General features: G+C 42.5%; 1 protein-coding gene across 2 annotated transcripts in view; it reads left to right on the top strand.

The window, feature by feature from the left end:
* Positions 1–13,111: 13,111 nt before the first annotated feature.
* The window catches only part of RAF1 (Raf-1 proto-oncogene, serine/threonine kinase), an 83,769-nt gene continuing 70,511 nt past the window's right edge, over positions 13,112–26,369 (top strand). For both annotated transcript variants that reach the window (XM_003982500.5, XM_006928993.4), the window contains exon 1: positions 13,112–13,243. The gene's annotated coding sequence lies outside the window, so the exon portion shown is untranslated. The remainder of the gene's footprint in view (positions 13,244–26,369) is intronic.

Raw genomic sequence — 26,369 nt, 5'->3', positions numbered from 1 at the left:
GGTCACATAGCTTTTAGTTACAGCTGGGCTTTGGTCAGAATTCTTTCTTTTTTTTCCTTAAGGTTTTATTTTTAAGTAATCTCTACACCCAACGTGGGGCTTGAACTCACGACCCAAGATCATGAGTGGAATACTCCACTAACTGAGCCAGCCATGCTCCCTTGATCTGAGGGTTTTTTTTAAGTTTTTTTTTTTAATGTTTATTTATTTTTGAGAGAGAGGGAGAGACAGAATCCAAAGCAGGCTCCAGACTCCGAGCTGTCAGCACAGAAACCAATGTGGGGCTTGAACTCATGAACTGTGAGACCATGACCTGAGCGGAAGTCAGACACTCAGCTGACTGAGCCACCCAGGTGCCCCTCCCTTGATCTGAGTTTTAAAGCCACTGGGCTCTCAGCTGCCCCTGGCTGGTTGGGAGGCAGAATACGTGGTCCCTCCTTCAGGCCAAAAGCAAGAGGCAGTGAGGTTGGCACCAAGTGTCTCTAAGATTTATCTAGGTTCTGAGGTTTTGTAAATCTTTTTATTGCCATGAGGAAACCTCAGGAAGGATAAATACAGAAATGAGTAAAAATTATGCAGAAAATATTAGACACACTTCATTTCCCCTATCAGCTTTGGGACTTTCAGCCAACATGGATCTTTGTTTTTGGGTATATTGACGTGTTCTTTTTTTTTTTTTAATTTTTTTAAATGTTTTTTTATTTATTTTTGAGACAGAGAGAAACAGAGCATGAGCAGGGGAGGGGCAGAGAGAGAGGGAGACACAGAATCTGAAGCAGGCTCCAGGCTCTGAGCTGTCAGCACAGAGCCTGACGCGGGGCTCAAACTCACAGACTGTGAGATCATGACCTGAGCTGAAGTCGGACACTTAACCGACTGAGCCACCCAGGTGCCCTGATATGTTCTTAATTAAGATTACTTACTCTGTTTGCATGCCTATTTATTTATTTAACAAATATATTGTAATGATTGAACATATAGGTTCTACCTATGTGAATTCATTATAGTACTATTGCAAATTTTCTCTTTGAAATTACATAAAAATAAGTAGTTATTAACAAAAAAATAAGGGGGAAAAAACTTCTAAGAAAAGGAGGCACCTGGCTGGCTCAGTTGGTAGAATATATGACTCTCGATCTTGGGGTCTTGAATTTGAGCCCCACATTGGGCATAGAGTTTACTTTGAAAAGACATTGAAAAAATAAGTAGGGGTTGGGGTTGCACTGCTTGAACTGCATCCAGAGCTCATCTGCTCTTAGCTTTGTGTCCTTGCCTCAGTTCCTTCATCTGTAAAATGGAATGGTAATGGTACCTATTTCATAGGATTGTTATGAGACTGAGATTCACTCTCATGATTTACTACTATATGTCTTATGACATTATGCCTGGTATATAGTTAGTTCTCAAACACTGTTAGCTATTGTTACTATAAACTTCCTTCCTGTGTTAAGCAACTTGTTTTGGAGTCGCTTGGCTTCTGAAATTGTTTCTAAGAGAAAATACTGACTTTTCTGATAGAGCAAATGTGGATGGGACACCAACATTACTGAAAGGATTCTGAGAAGGAAGATAAAACTAAAGTTGCCCAGAACCATAGTGAGGAACTAACAGAAAACGATCTACAATTTTAAATGTGCAAATCATATCCAAACCTGAGAAGAGGGTTCTACAGATGAGCCCAAATTCTATTAATCTAGTGTCAGAAGAATGACCTCTTGTAACATCTCTAAGTCTTTCCCTCCTAGAGAGGTAGGTGAAGGGGTACAAATTGAAGCTGGTTACCAGAGGACCCCCATCCTTACTTACTGAACAAACAAAACTCCTCAGTTCTCCCCTATTCAATGTTACGGGGCCAATGTCTACTTGTAAAGGATACAAATATTGCTAATAATATAATACCCAAATTCTCACAATGTACTAATCCTAGTGCGGTGAAGGTGGAGAGGCCAATACCAAACTCTGAATCCACAAGAGCCTCAGAGTCCGGCAGGGTGACACAGGTCATTTGAGGGCACAGAACAGTGGAAGGAAGGCTGAAAGGCACTGAGCAGACCTTTCCCTCAGTGATCTTTGGAGCCTGGGACACTCTTCAGTTCAAAGACGCTGTCTCTGGAAATGAGTGCATAGCTACCCCAGTGATTTTCATGTTCTAGGATATCTCTCTTCAGAAAAAGAAAAAGAAATGACCATAAGTAAATGTCAATATTGTCAGAAGAAATCAATATGTAATTGCTGGAACATTTATTAGGACTGTTACAAGTGACAGAGAAACTAACTCAATGGTTTTAAGTTCAGAAAAGGGGAATATCATGCTGCATGGAACTGAAAAAGCAGTTCCAGGTCTGGCTGGTTGCAGGTCTGGTTGGTTTCAGGGTTTAACAAATGTCAGCAGGACCCAATAAGACTCCAGGCTCAGCTCTCATTGCGCAATGTAGCTGAGGGAGGCCCAGCTGTCTCTCCCCCAACAGTTTGAGTCCCTGGGAAAATTCAGAAGCCTCATTTGGGAGCTTCTTCAAAAAATCTGGCCATTCACTTCGATTGGATCTGGTTGGGTCATGTGTCCATCCCTGAACCAATCACAATGACGAGGGCCATGTGCCGCTAAGATTGACCAGTCCTGAGTCACATGCTCTGTGTAACACTGAGTGCTGAATAGATGAGACTATTTGTTTGTTTGAGTTAAGTTTGAGTTTCTCTCACGTGGCTGTGCTTAATTTGTTTCCCCCTGTGCTCCCCCCCATCCCAACCTCTGCCCATTGAGCCCCTGGAAGGCAGGGACCATGCTGAGCATTTTTATATCTCCAGTGGCAGGCTCAGTGCGTGGCTCCCAGCATGGAGTAGTGCTCACTCAGTAAATGTTCATTGAAATAAACTGAATTAATTGCAGATAATGGAGAGTGAACTGGAGAACTGAGATGTGTGTCCATAAGGTTTATGCCAAACAAAGCAACACAAGCACACCTCTGGCCCTGATTATCTGGCTTTCATTCTCCCTTTGGAATCACCCAACCCAAGCCAATGAAGGAAACTGTACCCATTTTAGATTCTGGACATCGATGACAGTGAAATAATCTGAAATTAAAGTTTTAGTTGTTCAGGGGCGCCTGGGTGGCTCAGTCGGTTAAGCGGCAGACTTCGGCTCAGGTCATGATCTCGCGGTCCGTGAGTTCGAGCCCCGCGTCGAGCTCTGTGCTGACAGCTCAGAGCCTGAAGCCTGTTTCAGATTCTGTGTCTCCCTCTCTCTGACCCTCCCCCGTTCATGCTCTGTCTCTCTCTGTCTCAAAAATAAACATTAAAAAAAAATTTAAAAAAAGTTTTAGTTGTTCAGTAAACCTTAGGATTTGCTTGCAAGCTGGAGCCAGAGTTTCTCTTCTGCCTTAGCAAATAGTGAAATAATTAGCAAATAGTGGTACATGCTGGGGGGATCAGGGTGATAGAATGTTGCAAAAATGAGTAATACGGCCCTTATTCTAGAGACTGAGAGAGGCCTGAGCCACTTCCATTTTTTGATGCTCCTGGTATATATTTTTTAATGTGGAAGTGCCAAAGTAGATATTAAAAAGTGGTGATGGGGTGCCTGGGTGGCTCAGTCAGTTAAGCATCTGACTCTTGATCTCAGCTCAGATCTTGATCTCAGGGTTATGAGTCCAGGCCCCATGTTGACCTCTGCAGTGGGTATGAAGCCTACTTAAAAAAAAAAAAAAAGTTGGGCACCTGGGTGGCTCATTCGGTTAGGCGTCTGACTTCAGCTTAGGTCATGATCTCGTGGTTTGTGGGTTTGAGCCCCACGTTGGGCTCTGTGCTGACGGCTCAGAGTCTGGAGCCTGCTTCAGATTGTGTCCCCCTCTTTCTCTCTCTCTGCCCTTCCCCTGCTGATGCTCTCTCTATCTCAAAAATAAACATTAAAAAATTTTTTTCAGGTTTTTAAAAAAATTTTTTTAATGTTTATTTCTGAGATAGTGAAAAAGAGAGAGAGCGTGCGCGCGTGCGAGCAAGCGGGGGAGGGGCAGAGGGAGAGGAAGACAGAATCCAAAGCAGGCTCTAGGCTCCAAGCTATCAGCACAGAGACTGAGCAGGGCTCAAACTCACAAACCACCAGATCATGACCTGAGCCAAAGACAGATGCTCAACCAACTGAGCCACCCAGGGGCCCCTTAATGTACTTAAATCATAATCCCCCCTTTCCAGCATAACATAAATTAATAATGTTATTTACAAGATAGTTACAACATTTATTTGGAAACCTAATGCATAGTTGTGGCTGATTGTACTTTTCACAGATGGCTGTATCCCACATGAGTTTTTGTCACCTTGCCCAGTCTCCCATCAAGAGATGGAGTCTGTGTTCTCTGCCCTTGAATCTGGGCGGGACTGTGACTGCTTCAAACAGCAGAGTACACTGGAAGTGATGCTGGGTGACTGAGTCATAAAAGACGGCAGCTTCTGCATTGTTTACTGGTGCTCTGCACCGCCATGGAGGAGTTCTGACTACCCTGAGGCCACGATGCTGGAAAGGCCAGGTGGAGGTGCGTTGGCAGACTGTCCCAGCTAACCACTCCCCATTCCCCCACACATCCCTTCCAGCCATCTCCACGGAGGTGCCAGACATAGGAGTGAAAAACCATCTTGGAAGTGGACCCTCCAGCCCCAGGTATTCAGGTCACCTGCCATCAGAGTCCTTCCACCAAAGGCCCAGACATCGCAGAGCCAGCCATGCTTGCCAGGCCCTGTCTGCATTCCTGATCCACAGGATCTGTGAGCATAACAAAATGGTTGCTCTTTGACACCCCTAAGTTTGGAGTGCCTTGTTACACAATGGGCGGCTGGAATAATCGTCTGCCACAGACAATGTGGTCCACTGATAAGGCTTCAGATTAAGTCGTATGATGAGGGCTTTCTTTTATTCTTGTTGGTGTAACCTCTACAACTTTGTTTGGGGAGAGCTGGCAAATTTTAACATGCTTCCAGGACTATATGGCCCTCCTGACCTCTCTCTGGGGTCACCTACATAATTTGTGGTGCCTAGCACAAAAATGAAAATGTGGGGCCCCTTGTTCATAAAGTAGGAAAAAGTGACTTTATAGGTATTCAAATGTAGAACTTTTCCCTTTCTCTCGTCTTGTCATGGTGTTTTGTACGTGCTATTTAATGCCAGGCTCCCCGGGCACAGGGACACTCACAGCGCAAGTGCAGACCCTAATGGCTGTGTGGGTCTGCTGGCTGCGGGAGCCCGACTCTGGGCTGGCTGCCAGACTGAAAGGCTAGAGCTGGACTGGAAGCAGGAGAGTCACCCTCCCCTTCGCATGGACCTACCATCTCAACTCTGGGTGGATGGGGACCCTCCAGTTGTGCTCAGTACCTAGATCAATGGTGGAAGTGAGGCACCTCCCATATTGCCTGCCAAATGTGCAATGGTACTGCCACCCAGGGGAGGGCACATCAAGATCAAACATGCCCTCTCCCTCAGCAGTGCCTGGGCCTCCTCGGGGCCACAGGACGGCAAAGGTTGCTGGGCGGGAGTGGAGACACTGGGCAGGACTTGGCTCAGGTTGGGGGTGGAGGGAAGTGGCAGAAGGAAAGGGAACAGGCAGCTGAAAAGCCCCAGAAAGGCAGGAGCACTTGTGAGCAGAGATTCCGAGCCCCTAGGTGTATGCTTCATGTCCCATTGGACTTCACTTTAACAAAACATAAATTCAAAGATGAAATTATTACGCATTTCAATACAGAGACCACAGAGCATTAAACCCCAAGGGCTGGACCTTCTGAGTGCAGGGGCCCTGTGTGACTGCATTGATCTCATGCCATGAAGCCCACCCTGCATCTCCCCAACATACGATGATGTTTTGAAAAAAAAATTTTTATTTATAAGTAATCTCCACACCCAATGTGGGGCTCGAACTCAAAACCCTGAGATCAAGAGTTGCACGCTTCACTGCCTGAGCTAGCCAGCGCTCCTCCCCAACACAAAATGCTTTCCTAAGGATCTCAGCTTCACCAAAGTCTTATGAGGTGGGTGTATTGTCCCCATGTCACAGATAAGAAAATCTCTCAGACAGATGTAGTAGCCTGTTTGCCTGGCCCAGAGTTGCACAGCTAATAGAGTAAGGAGATGGAAATTGAACGTCTGCTTCCAAAGACTGTGCCTTTCCTGCCAGCTGAAGCAATGAAGGGATGAGAAAAGACTACATAATAATGTATGGGCTAACGCAGGAGATATCTGGAAATTCGGAACAAGGACAGAACACTGGAGGCCACAGCTGCCAGGGGAGGCTCCGTGGAGACGTGGCCCTTGAGTTGGGATTAAAAATAGGGAAGGGCAGGGCACCTGGGTGGCTCAGTCATTTAAGCATCTGGACTCTTGATTTGGGGGTCATGATCTCACAGCTTGTGAATTCAAGCCCCATGTCAGGCGCTGTGCTGACAGTGCAGAACCTGCTTGGGATTCTCTGTCTTCCTCTCTCTTTGCCCCTCCTTCACTTTCTCTCTCTCTCTCTCAAAAATAAACAAACATTTAAAAAGTAGGCAAGAGCATTTCCAGCAGACGGAATAGCATGAGCTGTTTCACCTGGTGGGCTGGGTTCCATAGGCCTGAGAGGAACAGATTCTGTTCCTGGGACAGGAGGAGTCAGACCAGTGAAATAGGAGAGAATTTCAACAGGAAGAGGATGCCCTTTACCAAATGTCATGAAGGGCACTGAGGCCTGGGCTTGAGAAACCCTTCTGGAAGGATGTTTCAGTGAGAAGGAGAGACATTTTGAAGGTGGCTATGGGAGGCAGACGACTGGGGCTTAGTGGAGGGATGGTTGAGAAAATTGAGTTGGAGTCCAGACCATTTTTTGGACAAATTTGGCTCCAAAATTTAGGGGAAAGGGGAAGAAAGAATTAGGGTGGTAACTGGAAGGGGGAAAGGGATATTTGAAAGTGCTGGTGTTTTCCTTTGTCAAGATCGGCACATTTTTCCATTTAGAACAGAAAGTAGTAAGTTGGGGAGAGGTGTTGGAGACAGAAGGGAGGAGGAGGAGTGCTCCCTGAACACCTACTGCGTGCCAGGGCCTGTACCTTCCTGTTTTATTTCCTCCCAATAACGCCTGATGGCAAGTCTTCCTGCTCCTACACCACCTGAGGGAGAGGCTACGAATCACAGCAGTGAGGGCAGGGCTATCATTTGGTCTTTTATTTGTCTAACTTTGGATCCCAAGCCTACCCCTCTGTGCAGAGGAGAGGTGAAAGTTGGGTTTATCAAGGGGAAAAAATGTGTGTCTGTGTGTTCTCAGCAACTGCTGTAGGAATTTGATGGAAAGGGGGCAGGGAACAGGGGCTCCGGCCCCTGTTGGGAGTGAGTCATCAGCCCTGAGGTGTGGTCCAAGGCTGGGAGGAGGCAGGTAGAGGTTAGCCAAGGAGGTGGTGGGAAAAGGCTGTGCATTGGCCACACCCAAGAGACGGGTGGACCCCATCAGTTGCTGGAATCAGGGTGACTTTTATCTCGGGGCTCTGTAGCTGAGGAGCTAGGATGAAAGGGAGATGGTTCTGGGAAGCATGGCAACATGGGTCAGGCACTGGAGGTGCCTTGGTGAAGGCAAAATTGAGTTGAAGGCTGGGGTGGGTAGTGTGTGTGGAGTGTGAACAATGGAGAAGGCGAAAAGGCTATGGGACAGACTGGACCCACCCTCCCCCTGCCCTCTATCTTTTGTTCCCCATTCTTTTTTTTTTTTTTTAAGTTTATTTATTTTGAGAGAGAGCAAGAGTGAGGGGGGAGGGGGGAGATGCAGAGAGGGAGAAAGAGAATCCCAAGCAGGCTCCAGGCTGTCAGAGCAGACCCTGACATAGGGCTTGATCCCAGGAACCATGAGATCATGACCTGAGCCTAGATCAAGAGTCAGGAGCTTAACTGACTGAGCCACCAGGTGCCTCTTATTTCCCCATCCTCAATCTCTGTTTCCAGTGTGGACCATTTCATTTGTTCTCCAGGCCTGTTTTTTTTTTTTTTTTTTTTAATTAAAGTTTTGAGTGGGTAACATATTCACATGGTTCAACAATGAAAAATTAAAGTTTAAGAAAAAAATTAAAAAGAATGCAAATAAGATATAAAAGTTTTTAAATTAAATTGAAAAGGAGGGGCACCTGGGTGGCTCAGTCGGTTAAGAATTCAACTCTTGATTTTGGCTCAGGGCATGATCTCATGGTTCGTAAGTTCAAGCCCCACATCGGACTCTGCACTGACAGTGTGGCACCTACTTGGGGTTCTTTCTCTCCCTCTCTCTGCCTCTCCCCTGCTTGTGCTCTATTTCTCAAAATAAATAAACATTAAAAAATATACTTAAAAAAAGAAAACAAAAGAAACAAAAAACCAAGTAAATAAAAATTATAAAAAGGCAGTACAAACTATTTTTACCAGTCCTATATTCCATAGTTCCATTCCCAGTTCCCACCCTGACCCTAGCCTGTGATCACTGTTAGTAGCATTTTGTGTGTCCTTCAGACTTAAACAAATGCTTTTCTTTCTTTTCCCAAAAAGTAGCATACTGGTCACACTGTTTTATCCCTTGGCTTTTTTTTTTCCCTCCTTCAACAGTACTTCTTAGCTGTCTTTCCATATCAGTATATAAGAGAGTTCATCTTTCACCTAATTGCATAACATTTCTTTGATTATAAGCAATGCAGCAAGGAATAATCTTGTACATACATCATTTCACACACTTATAGGCGTATCTATAGGACAAATTCCCAGGACACTTTCTTTAACTAAAGGTATGCACATTTATAATTTTGATATTGCCAAATTGACTTCCATAGAGATTGTTCCAGTTTCTATGTCCCAAGTAATTTCTGAGAGAGTCCAGGCCTTAATTTTGACTTGATTTCCAAGATGACTCTGCATTAGGCTTTTCTGCATATGACACCACGGCATGTATTGTGGCTGATGCCCCAATAACTAGCCCCTTAACCACCACCCCACACCCCATAATGGACTGCCTCATTATGGCTTGAGGGAGATTGACCCTTGGCCAGATGTCTTTTTGCCCCTCCAGACATCCCCTTTACCATTCTCTCATGTTCTCTGCTCAGGGAGGCAATCTCCAATTGAGAACTACTGTTTCCCAAACCTATATGTTAAGTCACATCTCTATGCCTTTGCCTGTATGGTTTCCACCTCCTGCCCTGCCCTCCCACCCATCTCAGTATGGAAAATTCTGACTCCTCCTTAAAGGCTCAGCTTAAGTGTTGCCTCTGTGGAGGCCTCTCTGACAGAACCGGTCACTCCCTCCCTCCTCTGCTGTGGTACCACAGAACTCCTGTCAGCTGGCCCTTAGGGCACACTTGGGTCACCTGGTGGGGTAACTGTTTACAAGGCTCTGTCTCTCTCGGCACCCAGCCCAGGTCAGGCCCATCTTTCAAACTCGTCTGTAACTAAAATTAAACTCAGTGGAGAGGTAGGGTGCATGGAAAGGCATGGAAAGGCATGGAAGTTGTGGGAGTCAGACTGGGTATGACTCCATCCTTTGTCCTCTTCCCGCCTCGCCCTCCCTCGTTCTCTGTGTTCTAACCACACTGGCCCATGTTCCTTTCCCACTTCATGGCCCTTCATGTGCTGTTCCAGCTGCTCTTTCCGTGGTTCTTTTTCATCCTTCAGTGCCAGCTTAAGTCTTACTTCCTAAGAGAGAACTTCCATGACTGCTGAGCCTAAAGATACACCCTTTGCCCATTCTGTAATTCTCTAGTCATTCTCTTCATTGACTGACCATGATCCTAGTTTTTATGTTGATTTGTTTACTAGTTTGCTGCTTGTCCTCCCCCACCGGGCCTTCAAGCCCTTGAGGGCAAGGACCTTGGCTTGTTCACTGTCATGGGTCCGGTGCTAACACAGGAACTGGCACACGTGAGGCACAACAGAAATCTTTATCAACTGAATGATGAATGAACAAATGAACAGGTCCAAATCCCTGCTCCACCATTTCCCAGCTTTGTCCTTGGATTAATTGCCCTCTCAGAAGAGTTCCTCATTTGAAGATCAGGACTTATTGGTAGTGAAGTGTACTGGTGATTGTACAAAACGCCTGCATGAAAAGGCTTTGTAAATGGTAGCTATCATTTGTTTTTGTTTCCTTCACCTAAAAAATGCATTCTTTTAGCCAGGCTTAAAGACCTTATTGTGTATCTTTACCCAAAAAATTTTTTTATATTGAGGTGTAACAAAGGTATAGAGAGAACACATACTGATTTCTACACACACACACACACACACACACACACACACACACACCCATGTAACTACCCCCCAAATTAACTAGAACATCCCAACACCCAGGTAAGTTTCCACATTAGCCTCCCCCACTAATGATACCTATTCTTTCTCTCTGTGTGATCTGAGATTATGGCATGTCCATTCTTTCTAGCTCTTCTGACCTTTCCTACCACCAAGCCAGAGATTTCTAAAGTAGAGGATATGCAACCCAGTGGGGTATAAGATGATGCCTCCAATTCTACTCTTAGGTATATGCCTGAAAGAACTGAAAATAGTACATATATTTGCATACTCACAACAGCACATATATTTGCATACTTAACAGCACTATTCACAATAGCCTAAAGACAGAAACAGCCCAAATGTTCATCAACCAACTGTGCTATATACGTATGGTGGAAAATTATTGTCATAAAAAGAAATGAAGTACTGATACATACTGTCATGTGAATGAATCTTTAAAATGTTATGCTAAGTAAAAAGAACCAGACACAGGGGCTCCTGGGTGGCTCAGTCGGTTAAGTGTCTGACTCTTGACCTTGGCTCAGGTCATGATCTCATAGTTGTGAGATTGAGACCCGTGTTAGGCTTCGAGCTGGGCATGGGGCCTGCTTTAAGATTCTCCCTCTCCTTCTGCCCGCCCCTTTTATTCATGCTGTCTCTTAAAAAAACAAAACAAAAAGAACCAGACACAAATGGTCACATGTTCTATGAAAGATCCAGAAAAGATAAATCCTCAGTTGTAGAATGAATATTGGGGGTTGTCAAGGGCTAAGTGGGAATGGGATGGGGAGAAACTGCTTAATGGGTAAGGGGATTTTCTATGGAGTGATAGAAATATTTTGGAAGTAGAGGTGCACAACACCGTGAACATACTAAATGCTACTGAATTGTCTGCTTTGAAATGGTTGAGTTTATCTTATGTGAATTTCACCTCGATAAACTGTTTTGGAAGAAAATGAAATAGCCACTCTTACTGGTCAGCTGAGGGGTTTGAATGAAGCACAGGCTCCCTAAGCTGTGAAGTGCTGGGCAAATACCAGCTGGGAGCCGCTGAAGGAAGAAATGGCCTGGGGGTCAGCAAGTGTGGTTTGCTGCTCTACCCCAAGTAGTAATATTACGATAAGAGATAGCTATAATAATTACAGCTAACACTTCTATAATGTTGAACATGAGCCAGGCACTGTTCCAAGTGCTTCGTATCTTAAACTCATGAAATCCTTACAACTCTGAGAGGTGGATGCTATCACGTTTTCATTACAGATGAGGAAACCGAGGAACTGAGGTTTAAAAGACTGGTCCCAGTCACAGATGAGGAAGTGGCAGAGTCCAAATTTAAAACTAGGCGATCAGACTCCAGGTACTGAAGTCTCAACCCCCAGGCTCTTGTGCTAAGTGCTTTCCATGTTTAATCTCATTTAATCCTGTGAGGTAGATATTATTACTCCTATTAAAAAAAAAATGCACACACACACAAACACACACACAAAACTGTCATGGACTTTCTATATTCAATGACTTCCACTCTTTCTTCTGCATTTATTTTCATGTTGGTCCTCATCTTGCTTCATCTTCAGTTTTCAATATACTGCACATATCACTACATGAATTTATTACTTCTATTTTCTTTTGGTCTCTCATCACTAGAAGGCAGGGCTTCTGGTTGCTGATTTCCCAATACCCAGAACAATGTGTGGTACACAACAGTCATAACTAATTGGGTTATTTTGTATGCCTGTGTTTGAATAAAGATCATACCATAGTGTTCTACTTAAAATGTGATGGATTTAAAAAAAAGTCAGTACACAGATCTCCCTCATTCTTTTTAAGATGGATAATATCCCATACTGTGGACGCAGCACTGTTTCAAGTTTTCTACTTAATTAACCCACATCTTTTCCAGAGTATCTCTAATGCAAACAACATGACAATACACATCTTAGTACATGCTTCTTTGTGCCCATATGAACACACGTCTCTAAAATTAAGTGCCTAAAGGTGGAATTGCTGGTAGGAGAGGTATACACATTAAAAAAAAAAAAAGCCAGTGGGCAATGCCAAATTGTCCTCCCCATAACCATTCCTGCCAGCGATGAATTAGGGGACACAATAGGTTTTCATGCACTTTGTACCAGATTAGCTACTAACAGTCTTTTTAACTTTTTGCCAACCTGAGGGGAAAAAGGACCCCGATCTACAGATGAGGAAACTGAGGCTCAGAAAACCTGAGGGACTTTCCCCACAACTGGTAAGTGGCTGAGTCGCTTCTACGTGCTGGACTACCGATAGAACGCGCCAAAGTTGCACACAGCTTGCTGTGTCCTCCCGTACGTCTGCTTATCTCCAGGCCTTGTGATGCTGGCAGGCTAGCCTTCCCCTCTCGCTAGCCCTCAGACACCTCCGGAGAGTACAAACCCCGCCACTTCTCGATTGCCAGCCCCTGACCCCAAGAGCCGCCCAGTAACCGGTCCTCCGCTCTCCACTAGTCCGAAATGGCGACCAACGAGAAGGCAAGACCACGCCCCTTCTCTGGGAGGCGGGGCCTGAGTTCAGGCTAGAGTGATAGATGCCCGAGCCAAGTTTGAAGCCTGCTGCCAGGCGGGCTCACGCAGAAGCAGAGAGCCGGTGGCGCCGCAGGTCGGGAGGAGGAGCACCGAGTGGAGGGCTCGTTTGCCGGGGCCGCCCGAGAGTCTCTTCGTCGCGGGCGTTGGGGCCGCCATCTTAGATGGCGGGAGTAAGACGAGGACGGGCGTGAGACAGGAGGGCTTCTCTGCCGCTCTCTAGGGCCCGGAAGAGGGCCAGCTGGCCGGGCTTTGGGGCGTGTGCCCCGAGGCGCGGAGCGCGAGTGCGACGATGCGGGGACTGCCCGGGGCCCCGTCCCCTGGGCTGGGGACACGCCGAATGTGACCGCCTCCCGCTCCCTCACCCACCGCGGGGAGGAGGAGCGGACTAGACGCCGCCACCGGACGACGGGACACGGAGGCGGCTCGGCTCCTTCAGGTAGGCGGCAGGGCCAGGCCCTGGATGCCGGGGGAGCTGGGCGGCGGGGCTGAAGGGGCCGGGTTCCTCGGCGGCCCGGCCTGGGCAGCGTTGATGGAGCGACCCCGCGGCTGCCGGGTCGAGGGCCTGGGCAAGGCCGCTGTCACCCCGGGTGGCGGTGGGCGGGCGGGAGCCCTGGGGCCCGGTGTCATGGCCGGCGAGCCGAGTTTCCACATCCCCACTCAAATTTCCTTGTGTTTCGGGGAAACGTGCTAGCGCCACCCCTGTACTCGGTGCATATTCCTTATATTTTGGCAACGGGAAAATCTGCCCAGAATTGCCCCCTATCCGTGTTGTCATTCAGATGGACGAATTCCTTTTCTTTCTGGGCGCGGAGGGGTCCCGGGCTTGCATCCTCACTCAGTCTGTCACTCAAGTGACACTCTTACCGGGAGGACGAGAAGAATGGGGGACGAGAGGCGGAAGTGGGTCAGTTCCCCACCACAAAGGCATAGGGGCCTCGCCTTGGGTTTCGGGACTCCGTGGGTTACTAATGAAAGGTTTGGGATGCGTATGCTGAGGTTTGGCCCTGGGATGCTTTGGAGTGAAGATCCAGGGCTGTCTTTTGTGTGGAGAGAGAGCCGTCTGGACGCTTCGGTTGTGCAGCTGCAGAGGTTCTGCAGCTAGTCGATGCCCAGAAAGAGGAGTTTGGACATCTTGAGGGGAAAGGCGGCTGTGTTCATTCATTGTTCTCTTTCCAGGGCTCTGGGTGTGCCCTCTGGTATTCATTTCTCTGGTGGGAAGAATGTTAGTATCCCCCATGTCTCCTTGAGATGTGACCGGGTTCTAGAGGGTCAGTTAATCTAAGCAGGGATGAATTCAGCTCACGTTCTTTGAGTGTTTCTGCCTGCCTCGTCCTCTGTGGGCTGAGCGGAGGGAGCCGGCTCTTCATTCGCTCCCAAGGCGTGAAAACAATGCGCTGTGATAAGGACGGACTTACCAAGTGTTGTGGGAATTTGGAGCGGCTAGTTTGCCTGGAGGAGTTGAGGTAGCTTGGACACGGGAGGGAACTTTTGCGGCCGGTTTTGGACTTGATGAGTAAGTGCTCACCAGGTGAGGAGGAGGGGAGAGCGTTCTAAGCTGAGGAAACCGCTGGTACAAAGGCATAGAGACATGCAGGAGTTGGGATGAGTTTGGGGTGCAGCAGAGAATCTAGGGTGCAGGAAGGAAGTGGTGAGAGATGGGTGTCTAAAAGAATATTTGTCTAGATTGTGAAGGCTCTTTGTTCCAGAGTGAACTAGTTGATATAATTTGATTAAAGGAGTATTGCTATTTTTTTTCTTTCTGATAAGTATTTTTATCCCTTGTCTTTATATTGAAGCTGATAGTAATTGAAAAGACTTACTTTGTTAAACCCATTTAAGAACATTTTTGGTTAAGCGCTTTTATGTCAAATGTTTTGCACTTACACAGTGGTGAATGAACTGAGCTCCTATTCTAGGTGTTTCTGCAAGAGATTCTTCTGAGGTTTTACTTGCTCACCAGTAAAACTTTATACGTATAGTGCACGCTGCTAATACTGCATTTTAAATGGCTGTTGGCAAGAAAAACCATGCTCCCCGGTCATGTAGAAATTGGAAGATTATATAAAAAAGCTGAAAAGTGTAGAATGCAAGTATTTTTAATTTATTAAGTGTGTTGTATATAGTAAACTTTCTTTGCATAGATTCCGTGGTTTCCAATTTTGTTATAAAGTCTTCAGCTCTGTAAACATAATTTACCCCAAATTGTTGTATTGTTGTGATTAATGCTTATGCTACAGTGATTATTGTTGTCTTAACAGACTTCAGCTTGAAGTTCCTAAGTTTGTTGTCTAGGGTTGTGATGATTATATGCCACTGAAGAACATTAAGATACTTTTGGCTTGTTTTCACCCTTATCACTTCAAGGGCTAAGCTGTTTAAAATGCAACAGAAACATTTGACCCAGTTGAACATTGGACACTTGGGAAAATAAACCTGTTACTGTTTCTGCTGGAAAAGCTTATCTTTTAGGTATGTGGTGTTTGTGATTAGAAATTGTAGTGCAGTTGCTTAGCCTTGTTAAAACTCTTGTCAGTTGAAGAGTGTAAGCCTTCAAAGTAGAAGGCTTCAGTGAAATACATTAGAGCATATTTTATCGGATTTGGTTTAGCAGAAAACAGGGAAACATTAAACTGGTCATTTGCGATGAGAAGTATCTAAAAGATGAAATGGAGAGTGGGTAATTAAACATCAAGTATGGTATTACAACTGCTCTGAAACTAGTTGTAGTTTAAAACATGCCATTTGTGAAATCCAGAGTAGGTGGTTTGCTTTGAAGTTTAAACAACTTGTTAGAAGTTAAATTTGGCTTTTCCATAAGCAGTAGTGACTTATTAAATGGAAAATACAATTAGTAACTTTAAATTACTATCTAAGGTAGTTTGTTAGTAAATATATGATACTACATTTTAATTTCAGATAAAACTTTGTTAGTAACCTACTTCCTAAAAATAGAAAAATGTTACATGAGGGAGGGCTTTTGTTTGCATGTTAGGAACATAATAGGCCATACATAATAATCCTGATCTTGGGAGGAGCTTGTTAACCAAACAGCATGCCTTAATGTTGACTTGCAGAAGAGAATTTTAAATATTGCTTTTGAAAGGCAGTGGACTGTGTGACAGTAGGGGGTTATGAAACCACAAAATGGAACTTGCAAGGGTTTTTCGTTTTTCAAGTTGTGCGGATCGTGGAAATCATTTCTTTAAAACTATGGTTGGAAAATTGCTCACCTTGACTAAATTAATTAGAAAACCAAGGAATACTGGGCTTATTTAGGATGAGGTTGTGTAGAATTTTAGGTTACCTTATCTTGTTATGTATATGAGTGTTTATGTATGTGTATCAATGGCGAAAAATTCCTATTTGCTAAACTGACTAGGTGCTAAATGTAACCCTAGATGTTTGTGTTACAATTTAGTTAGTATTTTTAGTATAAGGCTAAACTATCTTGCTTATCATCCTCACAATTGTAATGACTAGGTATTCTTGCCTTAAAAGTTGAGTAAAAGTTCCTTAATTACATATTAAAGTTTTCATTTTTTATTTTGCAGTGGTTGAATCATTTTGTTCCTCCATTTCTCCTATAATACTTGTGTAGCTCTCAATGATTTTAGAGTTTAACTTCACATCTGTTAGCCTTTCTTCTAAAATTGCTCCTAAAATCTCAGTTTAACCAAGGAAAATGTCAAGTGGGTGTTGTTTCTTTGTTATTGGTTTTGGCCCAGGCTATCTGAAGTCTCTTTGGCAAATCACTCACAAAGTGTTAATTGCTTCACATTCCAATCAGTGTACATAGTTTTTCTTGAGGAACAGTTGACACATAGTTTTATTTTTAGACCAGATTCTAAGGGATCTTATTTGGTGGGGATTAGCAATACTAAAGCTAGTTTCAAATTGTAAAATCGTTGTGATTTTTAGATTGTTTGCATTGGTTAAGGAATGGGAAGCAGCAGGCAAGGACATTGTTTTAGGGGAACTCAGTATGTTAATTGCTGGTGAGGACCTTGTGGACTGTACAGGTGTCCTCTTCCTCCTCTTTCTACCAGTTGGATCTCATTTATTGTCATAAAATAACAAGCATAAGAACATTTTTACTGTTGTAATCAAGGTGTTCTTTCCTATTTATTTTCTTTCATCCTGCTATGGAAAGCAAAAGTGATCTGATTCTTTGAAGTTGCCCAGTAGTAGGCATCACATTTGGACAAAGTGTTTACCTTTTTTCATCCATATACCTTTTTTTTTTCTTTTTTAAATATTTATTTATTTATTGGGAGAGTGCAAGTGGGGGAGGGGCAGAGAGAAGGGGACAGGATCTGAAGCGGGCTGAGAGGCTGACAGCAGTGAGCTTGATGTGGGGCTTGAACTCACAAGCCGTGATATTATGATCTCAGCCAAAGTCGGATGCCACCCAGGTGTCCCCAATCCATGTACATTTCTGATGGAAGAGTCAGCCTAGTTAATGTTTATGTCAGTGTCTTTAAAATGATGACTTTTCATTCTTTTTTTTTTTTATTGGTTGTTTTTTAAAGTAATCTCTATCCCTAATGTGGAGCTTGAATTTACAACCCCGAGATCAAGAGTCGCATGCTTTACTGACTGAGCCAGACAGATCTTAATCTAGGTATTTTTGAGGCATCCTTTTAGCCATGGGCAGCTTTTAGCATCTGCCCTTTACCTAGATTTGGGATGGATGAAATTCTGAATTTTCCCTGGAAGGATGTGACTTTTGTTTTCTGTAGCAAATCTCATTAAGAAGCTCAGAGTTTCTAGGAGAGGCATTTCTCTGGATCCAGAAGATCATTCAGAAAGGAGCTATCATTTGCATTAAAGAGAATTTGTTACAATAGAAAAGACTGGAAAGAGTTCAAAAGCCCAACAATAATGACTAAGTTAGGGGCACCTGGGTGGCTTAGTGGGTTAAGTGGCTGACTTTGGATCAGGTCTTGATCTCCAGGTTTGTGAGTTCTAGCCCTGCATCGAGCTTTGCACTGATAGTGTGGATTCTGCTTGGGATTCTGTCACTCTCTCTTCTTTGTTATCTCTCTCCTCCCTTTCCCCCTTCAAAATAAATAAACTTTAAAAAGTGATTAAATAAACTGCGGTACAGCCATTTGATGGAGCACTCTACTTGTCATTAAGTATGTATTATATGAAACATTGATGACATGGAAAATGCTGAACACAAAATTACATATCTGGAATGATTACAGTTGTATATAAAAAAAAAACAGTGGAATGTTATTCAGTAGTAAAAAGAAATGGTGTACTGATACATTCTCCAACATGTATAAACCTTGCAAACATGTTAAATGAAAGAAGCTAGTCATAAAAGTCCACATTTTGTATGATTCCTTTTATATGAAATGTCCAGAATAGGCCAATCCAGAGACAGAATGTAGGTTAGTGGTTGCCAGGGACTGGAGGGAGTGGGGAATGGGCAGGGGCAGTGATAGTTGTTTTTGTGTTTTTTGTGTTTTTTTTTTTTTTTTGTTTGTTTGTTTGTTTGTTTTTGGTGGGAGTGATGAAATGTTCTAAAATTGATTGTGGAGATGGTGTGCAACTCTGAATATAATAGCCATTGAATTTTACATTTCAAGTACTTGATTTGTATGGAATGTGAATTATATCTCAAGCTGTTTTAAAAAAAAATCTCAAAACCTACATATAGGAAGAAAATACATGTAGATGTTAACAATGGTTGTTAAAGAGTAGAAATAAGGATAATGTTCTTTATGCTTTCTATATTCTCTGAGTATGTTACTTTTATGATAGAAAAATACATTTAATAAAGTTAATTGTATTCATGGTGTGGGTCTTCATGTTTACTCCAAACATTCAGTCACTGTCAGATTCCATTCACAACTATATTTTTGAGCTTCTTTCAGCCATTTTCTGCTTTCTCCAGATTAATTCAGGCTTTTATTACTATTTGCTTTACGTATTGTTAGAACCTCTAAAGTAAACTCCTTTTTCTTCTTAATATGCCAGGGCTTTCTCCACATTACTGTCAGATTCACTTTCTTACTGTGCAGATTCTTAAAAATTAAAAATTTTAAAATTTATTTATTTTGATAGGGAGAGAGAGCGCAACAGAGGGAATGGAAGAGAGAGGGAAAGAGAATGCCAAGCAGGCTCCACAGGCGCTGTCAGCACATAGCCCGAAGCAGGGCTCGAACCCATGAACCATGAGATCATGACATGAGCCTAAGTTAAGAGTCAGATGCTCAATTGACTGAGCCACTCAGGCCATCCTCTTAAAAACTAAATTTTATTAATTTTCTTGAATAGATAATACTGTCTCATGCCACAAAAGTCAAAGGATACAGAAAGTTAGGCCGAGTAAATAAAGTTGTGCAGAGTAATTCTACCTCCCCCGTTGTTCCCCAGCTACCCAGCTTTCTTTCATGGAGGGAAATAATGGGGTTTTCATGTATCCTATTTTGTGATGATAACAATATAGTGAAGATGCGCTGGTCTTCCATTGCCTGTTAGACTAAGCAGTTCTTGTTTTTATGTCTTACTAATAGAGATTCCTCATACTTTTTTTTTTTTTTTTTTTTTAAGCACTTACGTAGGTGCAGGCCATTGTGCTTCGTGCAGGATGAGTAAGGCAGATTCCTGCCTTCTGCGACCTTATTCTAATGAGAGAGTGACACAATTTCCTCACTTTTATCTGTTCCTCTTTTAAGAGCCATTTTGAACACCCATCTTCTAAATATTTCCTGATCTTTTTCTCTTTTTCTCTTTTTCTCACTCATTATGTTTCCTTCCTTGAGGCCCACCATAAAACCCTTTGCATTTATTTTTCTTATGGCCTTTATCATATAACCATTTGTGAGCTCACCATCCCATTAGATTATAATCTGAAATTAATGCTTCCTACTCAATATGCAATTTCTCTCTTATTAATATTTGTTACAATTTTTTCCCTTTCAGAGGCTGAGGAACCAGGCCCAGGTGCTTCAGTGAAAGTGTTGTGTCTAAATTCCAACGCTTAATTCTAGGGTTTTTGAGAGAGAAAAAAATGAGTGAGTGCATGAGCAGGAGAGAGAGAGAATCTTAGGCAGGCTCTACACCTAGCATAGAGCCCCCTGTGGGGCTCTGATCTCCCGACAGACCGAATCCAAAGCAGGCTCCAGGCTCTGAGCTGTCAGCACAGAGCCCGAAGCGGGGCTCGAACCCATGAACTGTGAGATCATGACCTGAGCTGACGTCAGACACTTAACTGACTGAGCCACCTGGGCGCCCCTCTAGAAGATTGTATCTTAACTTTGACTACCCAGAGTTTAGCATAATGGCTGACACCTGATTGCAGCCATTTCGTTGACTGGAAGGTGCTAAATAGTGTTTATTGAATTGAATTTTTGTGTAGATGTCTTACAACTCTGGCTAGACTTGACTTCCTTAAAGGTGGAGCATATCTTACTCTTGGTTATGAATTCCCAGTTCTTAAAACTTTGTCTTGATTACATAACATTAATTGAATGAGTGGAGATTCAGAGGTTAATCACCTGTGGACTTAGTTCCTACTGCCCATCACAAGCACACAAATGCTTACTATTAAAAGGATATACTTACTAAACTTGTACTCAGAACTTTGTTACTTAGGATATATGTTGAAGAAGTTATTTTACTTAGCTTCCTTTCTATGAGGCATTATTTGTAGACTGCTCTGGGTTCTTACTGCCAGCTCCTTGAGGATGTTTGCCTGCTTTAGCACCTCCTTGATTCATGGGCTCAAGCACTCTTGTCATGCTGGCTGTTTCCTTCTGCATTCATAGGCTTTATACACGGAACAGCATTTTAACCAGAGAGAATGTGAGGGGATACGTGATGTTCTACCTTCCTCCGTGTTAGTCTAGACTGGAATTAGAGTGCAATTGTGAATTGTGAGAGTAGAAATCATGACCTTTATGACTAATATTTGGCTGACAATGTGAAACGGGCCCCTCAGGCTTTTTGGGGCCTGGGACAGGTAAACTATATATAACCTGAAATTTACCATTTTAACCGTATTTGAGTGTACTGTTCAGTGGCATTATATTACATTCACAGCATTGTGCAACCATCACCACTATTTATTTCCGGAACATTTTCGTCATCCCAAAGAGAACCCTGTACCCATTAAACAATAACTCCCCATTCCTCCCTACCTCCAGCCTCTGGTAATTTCTACTTTCTGTCCATGAATTTGCTCATTTCAAGTACCTCATGTAAGGGAAAATCATACAATGTTTGTGATTTTGCATCTGGTTTATTTTAATGTGTTTCTAAAGTCTATCCATATTGTACCATGTATCAGAATTTCATTCCTTTTTATGGCTGAATAATGTTTCTGTGGGTGTGGTTGTATGTTAAATATTTTGTTTATACAGTCATCTGTTGATGGATTCTTGTTTCTACCTTTTGTCTGTTGTGAATAATGCTGTTATGAATATTTGTTTATAGGTATCTGTTTGAGTCTTTGCTCTCAGTTCTTTTGAGTGTACTAGGAGTGGAATTGCTGGATCATATGATAATCTGGTTTTAACTTTTTGAGGAACTGCCACTGTTTTCATAGCAACGGCCCCATTTTACATTTATACCAGTAATACACAGGGGTTCCAATTTGACAAGGGTTCATATCCTTGTCAACACTTTTATTTTTCCTTTTTTGACAATAATTATCCTAACGGATGTGAAGTGGTGCTAAGCTTTTTTCTTACTGCTAATTAAATCTAATGAGCAAACAGGAAGCTTAGAAGTTGGCTATATTTGCATCTCTTGGACTTTTTTCACCCTTATAAATGTATTTGTATGTAATGCTCTTTAGAGAGATATCACACAATTAATGGCTCATCTTTTTTGAAAAGAATAAACTTGGGGCGCCTGGGTGGCTCAGTCGGTTAAGCGTCCGACTTCAGCTCAGGTCACCATCTCGCAGTCCGTGAGTTCGAGCCCTGCATTGGGCTCTGTGCTGACAGCTCGGAGCCTGGAGCCTTGCTTCCGATTCTGTGTCTCCCTCTCTCTCTGCCCCTCCCCTGTTCGTGCTCTGTCTCTCTCTGTCTCAAAAATAAATAAAGGTTAAAAAAAAAAACAAAAAAACTTTTATCATCCTTTTATTTTTTTATTTTTTTATTTTCTTTTATTTTTTTTCATCCTTTTAATCTAAAGTGTATTCAGTCAGGGGCGCCTGGGTGGCTCAGTCGGTTAAGTGTCCGACTTCGGCTTAGGTCATGATCTCACAGTCCGTGGGTTCGAGCCCCGCGTCGGGCTCTGTGCTGACAGCTCAGAGCCTGGAGGCTGTTTCAGATTCTGTGTCTCCCTCTTTCTCTGACCCTCCCCTATTCATGCTCTCTCTCTGTCTCAAAAATAAATAAATGTTAAAAAAAAATTTACAAAAAAAAAAAAAAGTGTATTCAGTCAACCAGTGAAAGATGATTTCAGTTAACCCTGGGTGATAAGATCTATAAAGTAAAAAAAGGAGGGTACTAAAATTAGTATAAAAAGATCTCATCTTTATAAAGAAAAATATTTACAAGTATATATGCATAGAAAAGATTGGATGCATATGTCCATAAATGTTGGCAAGAGCCATCTATAGGTTAGTTTTTGTATTTTTCCATATTTTTAAGCCCGTTCCCCATGAACATGTATTTGGTAATTAGTCATTGTATCTTTTAAAAAAACTAATAGGTTGGAAAATATAAATTATCATGAAAAGCTTGTGTATGTATGTGCTTATGACGTCTGTATGAGATTATAAGCATGGAGAAAGTACCAAAGAATATTATTGGGTTGTTAACATAGGTTACTTGGTGGGGTTAGATGGGGGAAGAAGGGAAAGGTAAAGCAAAGAAAGGATATTTAAAAAAAAATCAAAAAATATCATTTAGATGCTAAAGAAAAAGTAAAGCAGGGTAAAAGTTTTAGAGGGTACCGAGGATGGGGAGGGGTTGCTATTTATAATGGGTATGTTTGTAAAATCATTAACTATGAAGATTTAAAATAAAAGGGAAACAAAGTTGTGTAAAAAGTTAAAAAGACTGTACTACACGCTCATTTCCAGACTCTTCCTCTACTCTTATTTCCTTGATACAGTTTGGCTTTTGTTTTGCCTCTGCATTTATCTATTGAAATGCTACTCCTTCTAGTTCCAATACTACGGTGAAGTTATCCTTAACTGTCTGCCTCTTCCTCCACTAAGCTAGAAGTGATCTTTCCACACTGCAAATTCATAGTTTTATGTCACTGCCTCCCTCCCCGCCAAAGAAGGCTGCCACATTTTGTCGTAGGATTGCTTGTCATCCTGAAAGCTCTTAGCACAGTGCCTAGCACATAGTCAGTCTTGGGTGAATGATGGTTCTTTTCTTCTACTTTCAAAGCTTCTGGGGGCGCCTGGGTGGCTCAGTTGGTTAAGCGTCCGACTTCGGCTCAGGTCATGATCTCACGGTCCGTGAGTTCGAGCCCTGCGTCGGGCTCTGTGCTGACTGCTGAGAGCCTGGAGCCTGTTTCAGATTCTGTGTCTCCCTCTCTCTCTGACCTTCCCCCGTTCATGCTCTGTCTCTCTCTGTCTCAAAAATAAACAAACGTTTAAAAAAAAATTTTTTTTTAAAAGCTTCTGGAAGGCAAAGGGCAATGCCTTTCTGAACTTTATATTCTTCAAAGCAACTAGCAGTTGCAAGTAGGTTCTTAGAAATTGAATGAATAGTGCTCCTTATTCTTTTCTTCTCAGTTCTATGCCTGGGTGCAGTATATATGAAAATATCTGGATCCTTAGATTATATGCTAATATTTTTATGTGGTAGGTAGTGATTTAGTATTCATGAAAAAAATTAGGATAAATATTGTAATTATGTCTTTTCTCCATTAATATTTTATTCAGATATTTGAGCACCTAATTTTATGCAGGGTGTGCCATATCGAATGATGGAGTGTAACAAGATGTAGAAAATACATATAGTTCTTCTCCTAAGGCATTCATACTTTGATATATAATTATATAGGTTATATTTTCATGTTTTGTTTTTTTTAATCCTATAGTAGAGTAGCTGGGTATAATTTAAAGCTTTAATGAATTAATGGTCTAGTTACAGGGAAGACTTGTGCACATATCCTTGTCTTAAAATTATTTTAAAAAAAATTTTTTTTTAACATTTATTCATTTTTGAGAGTGAGAGACAGAGCATGAGTGGGGGAGGGGCAGAGAGAGAGAGAGAGGGAGACATAGAATCAGAAGCAGGCTCCAAGCTGTCAGCACAGGGCCGGACGTGGGGCTTGAACTCAAAGACTGCAAGATCATGACCTGAGCTGAAGTCGGATGCTTAACCGACTGAGCCACCCAGGTGCCCCAAGAAAATTATTTTTGAAAAATTGATTTAAAATACTTTCAGAGGGGTGTCTGAGTGGCTCAGTCGGTTAAGTGTCCGACTTTGGCTCAGGTCATGATCTCACGGTTTGTGAGTTCAAGCCCCATGTCAGGCTCTTGAGGACAGCTCAGAGCCTGAAGCCTGCTTTGGATTCTGTTTCCCTCTCTCTCTGACCTTCGCCTGCTCACACTCTGTCTCTTCCTCTCTCTCAGAAATAAATGGACATTAAAAACATTAAAAAGAATATTTTCTGAAAAGTATTTCAGGCACCTGGGTGGCTCAGCTTTCGACTTGGGCTCAGGTCATGATCTTACAGTTTGTGAAATTGAGCCCCGCATCAGGCTTGTGCTGACAGTGCGGAGCTTGCTTGGGATTCTCTCTCTTGCTCCCTCTCTGCCCCCACCCCCCCCAAAGGAATAAACTAAAAATATATATTTCCTGAAGAAAAAAAGTTACTGTCGATTTTACAGGTGCCTTAGCTATAATTCTTACAAGTTCTTTTTTTTTTTCTTTTTTTTCTTTTTTGGTTCTTCCAAGTTCTTAAAGCAAGCAAGGTGTGTACCTTTGAGGGTAGAGCGAAAGACTAAGGAAATCTTTTCTATGTGAGAGCCATTGACTCTGGAAGGAATTATAGGAGAATCAGATGGTTACTTCCTGAAATTGTTCTGACAAGTTGTAAACATGAAGGAATACCTCCTATGTCGAGGGTAAATTCCAGTGTCTGCCTGTGCTAATGTGCAGAATAGTGGATTTACTTATTTTATATATCATGTCTTTATTCTTGAGGAAGGCAGATGCTATTTTTTAATTGCTGATTATGCAAGATTTGCCACTAAAATTCATGCCTTTTATGTGGAATAGAAATTAGTGATCCCTAGCTGGCTCGGTAGAGCACATGACTCTTGATATTGGGGTGGTGAATTCAAGCCCCACATTGGCCACAGAGTTTACAGTTTAAAAAAAAAAAAAAGGAGAAGAAATTTGGTGGTACAAGGTAAAGTCATTTCCAGGCATTAACTCAGCAGAGTGAGGTATCTGGGTGGTTTTTGTTTCCATTCCTTCCTCTTTGACTACGTGTCCATCTTTATTACCTGGCCATCCGAATGATCATAGGCCGTATTTCATTTGTGTGAGGTATATTTTGGTACTTGTGTTAATGGTATACTTTGTAAATGGGTCTGTTCATTTTAAAAATTAAAAAAAATTTTTTTTAATGTTTATTTTTGGAAGAGAGAGACAGAACATGCATGAGCAGAGGAGGAGCAGAGAGAGAGAGGAGACACAGAAACTGCAGCAGGCTCCAGGTTCTGAGCTGTCAGCACAGAGCCTGATGCGGAGCTCAAACTCCTGAACTGCAAGATCATGACCCGAGCTGAAGTGAGACACTTAACCCACTGAGCCACCCAGGCGCCCCAAGGGTCTGTTCATTTTAAAATTAGCAGTTGCTGCCTCAGTAAAGAAACTGACAGGTTTGGAGATGAAAAGTAAAACTTTGGCTAAAAAAGAGTTCAAAGTGACTTTAAATGAAAAACTAATTTGTGTCAAGAATTAAAAATGAAATTGTTCTCAGAGGTCCTTTACTGTGGAGCTGATTGCTTTAACATATTGTTTTGAACTAGCTAATTTTTAACTTCTGTTTTTAAACTGATTACCTTTTAAAAATTACAATCTTTTATAAACTTGGGCAGCTCCTGCTTGCTAACTTCTAGAAGGGTAGAGTGTCACATTTCCTCATGTGCCTTTATGCTGCCCAGTCATCTGATGAAGTTGCCAATTTGTGGTCAGAAATTGAGAAAGAGGAGTGAGGAAACTCAAAATATTGACACACACACCACCTTGCAGTGCATCAGAGTGCCCTTTTGGACTGGTTGGAAAACTGTAACCTAAGACTTTTCCAAACTAGACATATTATTTCCTAGCTTGGATGAGATGACATTTGATTTCTTAAGTATTTGAGTATGTCTGTCAGAAACATTTTATGTGTGAGAATGATTTTTTCCAGGATTATGTGACCAATTGAATTAAAAAAAAAAAAAGAAAAGAAAAAAAAAACACTTACTAAAGGAAGTTTGGGAAAATTTTGAAAAATTGATCACCAAATGTCTCAGGTGGATCGAAGCTGGACAGAAGGAAGGAATGAGCTTAAAGGAGAAGTGAATAGTGAAGTTGCATTATAAGCACATTAAAATATGAGTATTCAATTATGTTTTCGCT

Source organism: Felis catus, chromosome A2 (assembly GCF_018350175.1).
Source record: "Felis catus isolate Fca126 chromosome A2, F.catus_Fca126_mat1.0, whole genome shotgun sequence".
Classification (NCBI taxonomy): Eukaryota; Metazoa; Chordata; class Mammalia; order Carnivora; family Felidae; genus Felis; species Felis catus.
This window is presented reverse-complemented; position numbering and strand designations above follow the sequence as displayed.